The sequence below is a fragment of the Vespula pensylvanica genome, chromosome 9 (genome assembly GCF_014466175.1).
Source record: "Vespula pensylvanica isolate Volc-1 chromosome 9, ASM1446617v1, whole genome shotgun sequence".
NCBI lineage: Eukaryota > Metazoa > Arthropoda > Insecta > Hymenoptera > Vespidae > Vespula > Vespula pensylvanica.
The window spans coordinates 1,469,606-1,473,495 of NC_057693.1; the positions used below are offsets into that span (position 1 = coordinate 1,469,606).

Genomic DNA, 3,890 nt, shown 5'->3' on the forward strand with positions numbered 1-3,890 from the left:
TTTAGTTTTGTTAATGATTATGAAAAGAAATACACTCAAATATGGAAGCAATGTTAAAGACTACTTGTAATTACACGGAGTAATTTTTATTTACCAGAATACAATTGATTATAAATGAAATCTATAATTTCGATTTATGCAAGAAGAGTACAATTTGTTCTGACAGTTTTTAATTGAGATTAATTTTTATTGCTCGCACGCTCTTACTCTCTTGTTTGTGATTTTTTATGATGATGCCTACGTTCGTCTTATGTACATATAGAATAATAAAATTGATAAAAATAATAAAAATTCTAAGGAATATTTATATTTGATTTGATTGTAAAGACCTTGATAATTTCAATACTACATCAACATTCTCGTCGCATGATTTATTACAAGGAAATGATTTTTCGACAAAAATATGTTTTTTGCGTAAGTGGACATATTATTTTAATTTTAATTTTGAAAAGTTATATGGACTTTTTAAAACATTACACTTATGTTATATTATTGCAAAAATGAAAACGTTTCCACGAACGAACTAACAGGAAATATTTACAAAATATTGAAGAAATTGATGAGAATGACGTTTCTTTTGAAAATCCCGAGAAGAATAACGATATTCTAATAGTTGAATAGTAATGAATTCTAATATTGATACAAATCTTAAACAAAGTTTTTCTTCATGTATCCGATACAGAAGAAAATACTTGCTATGATAAATCTATCTATGTATAACAGCATCTCTGAATGATAATCAAATCATTGAGAAAACAAATCATGAATAAATTACTTTCATATTGGATTTAGATTATAATATGTTAATTTATTTCGAATAATATTTAAAAGCAAAAAACGAAAATAATTTTTTGAAAAAAATCTTCGTACGATTACGACATTACGACAATAGTATTGTGCTTTGTTTTGTTTCTATTCGCAAAATCGAAAAATGTCTAGATAATATTGTCAATCCAAAAGATTGATCGGAAGGGATGCTTTTTGTATCTATAACGAATAATTAATGATCTAATAATTTATTGAAAATTATAAGAGACGAAGTAAACACATATATGCAACAAGAAGATAATAAGTCAACGATTTCGATAGTAAAATAATTTTCATATTTGAAGAGATAGATGTATCAATAAATCATTTTGTTTATATATAAGTATTCCTTCTATTTTGTTACATATTTCAATATCTCCAGCTGATCATGTAATATGTACTTATATTTCGAATGATTTAAATCAAATAATTAATTGTATATTAATTTTTAAAAAATCATTTAGATCAAGCTGATCAAGTTTTGTAAAGAAATTCAAAGCAAAGCACAATACGATTTGTCATAGTGTCGTGATTCTACGAAATTTTTTTTTTTTTTACAAAATTATTTTCTCGTTTTTTTCTTTAGATATTATTCGAAATAAATTAATATATTAGAATCTAAGTCAAACATGATTATATTTCGATTTCTTCATGAATTTATTTTTCATTGATTTGATTATCATTAAGAGATGCGGTTATAAGTAGATTCAATGTAAAAAGTTTTTTCTTGAATATCGATTATGCGATGAAAATATTAGATTTCAAATACTAATCAAAATTATAATTAATCTTCTCCGGTTTGTTAAAAAATATTTCATTCTCATTTATTTCTTCGATATTTTGTAAATATTTCCCATTAGTTCGTTCGTAGAAACATTTTTTTTTTTTTGCTATTATTTAAAATAAGTGTAACAATTTAAAAAGTCGACAAAATCTTACAAAATTGAAAGTAATATAATTTGTCCATTTAAACAAAAAACATGTTTTTTTTTTTGTCGAAAAATCACGCAACGTTTTCATTCGTTTCATTGAATCACGCGACGAGAATGCTAATATAGTACCGAAATAGTATTAAGACATTTATAATCTAACGAACGATGAATACTTTCTTTGATATAATTCTCCTTAATAGGTAATCAAATTTATTTTTAAGAGAGAAATGATTAATTATCTATCTATTCATCATGATTTTGTCAAGAGCAATATAAAAATCACTGTTTTCGTTTTTATTTTCTTCGCCGGTCAAAAATACGAGTTTCTCAAAATCAAATCAATAGTAGATTATATACTATAGAAATTTTATTCGGAACAAGTGGATAAAAATTTCTGACGTTAAAATGATTCGAGATATTATTACATGCTCATCTAAACCATTTCACGATAAGTTTATATCTATAGTAGTTTATATTTAGAGTAAAGAAAAAAATTTACTTTGTTCTTGTCTTATCATCACTTCTTTCTTCATTTACCGGATGAAATGGAATTAATAATGGATAAAAGATAGACTATATTTTACGGATTGCTTTTCATTCGTTTTCCAAAGTTGTTCAAGTAGATGTTCTAAAATAGAAAGAAAATATTGTTTGTTAAATAAGAATTCCATCGTATAGGGAAAATTACAAATTGAAAGTATTGATATAAATTTTACTTACAATTGTCAATTAAAAGATGAAGCGTATTTCCTTTTATTGGACATGGTTTTGATCTTCGAATTCAATTGAAGATATTCTGCACTTTCTCCATATCTTCTTGGAAGTAGTACGACAAAAATAAAAATGCAATAACATTTAATCGGTCCATGGTGTGAAACATTATTATCTCTGAAAAAAATACAAAGTTATTTTAATAAACATCTCTCTCTCTCTCTCTCTCTCTCTCTCTCTCTCTCTTTTTCTATATATATATATATATATATATATATATATATACAATCGTATGCAATGATAAAAAAGAAAAAAAGGAGTATCCATTATATGTGTGCATATTATATGCAATTTTATACGAATAAATATAAATTAACAAATTGTAATCAACATTTCACCATTTTAATAATGAAATGTGTGCAAGAAAGTTAGGTAAAAGATAAACAAAATTAAAAAGAACACATTCAAATGAAATCATCGTATAACGAAAATGAAAAATATGTTAAAAATCGTAATAAATATAGAATAAATATACTTATGTCGTTAGAACTTTAGTATAAGCATTCAGAAAAGAGACTTATAAATCAATTAATTTATTTAATACTACTTTAGCAATGGATAATATATATGTGCATTAAAATCAATGATAAGTTTTAATATATATTAATTAAATTTTTCTTTTAAATATTATGAACAATTGGGAAACACTAGCAACTAAAACAATATTAAATATTATTGATAACATTATATATTAAAAAAATGAAAATAAAAATAATTGTGCGGTACTTACATTACTCGCTTCTATTGCGATTTTTCAATAACGCACTAGTTAAACAGATTTCTTTAGAAAGACTGGATTATTATTGGAACTAGTTTGAATAATGCTCGAGGAATAAAAGATATTTGAAGAAATATTGACTTTATATATAGCACTCGAAATGTGTGTAACAATCTTGAATTAATCATGAATATATAATCTCAAAAGTTATTATGATACATATTAAACATAAAAATTTCCATATTGCTTTATACGCAATTTTCTTTTTATCATTATATTGTTTATCAATATAAGCTTTGACTATATTATAATAAGACACATTTTTATAAATACATTAATCTTTCAATAACATTGTATGAAAAAGAAATAGAGAAAATATGCACTAGGAGGAATGGTAATGATTTTTTTTTCTTTCTTATAGCTCAATGTTTACTCAACACAATATCCAAAGATCAGTTTTTCTTATAATATATACGTCAGAGGATACTCAGATCAGAAATTTTTTCCGATGCAGTGTTATACACGTGCGCTGAAAGAACGCGTATAGTCGAATGCCGGAAATTAGAAATAAAATATAATAATTAGATATCGTTACAATTAGATTCGATTAGAAATTTATGAAATCGAAGAACCTGTTTAAATTGACGAGTGTTTACACAAAA

General features: G+C 24.3%; 1 long non-coding RNA gene across 1 annotated transcript; it reads right to left on the reverse strand.

The window, feature by feature from the left end:
- Positions 1 to 2,173: 2,173 nt before the first annotated feature.
- On the reverse strand, positions 2,174 to 3,398 carry LOC122631497. The gene is made up of 3 exons (XR_006327724.1): positions 3,241 to 3,398; positions 2,460 to 2,627; positions 2,174 to 2,367 (listed from the first exon to the last, which is right to left on the reverse strand). It is a non-coding gene; the product is annotated as an uncharacterized LOC122631497 (long non-coding RNA).
- Positions 3,399 to 3,890: the final 492 nt, after the last annotated feature.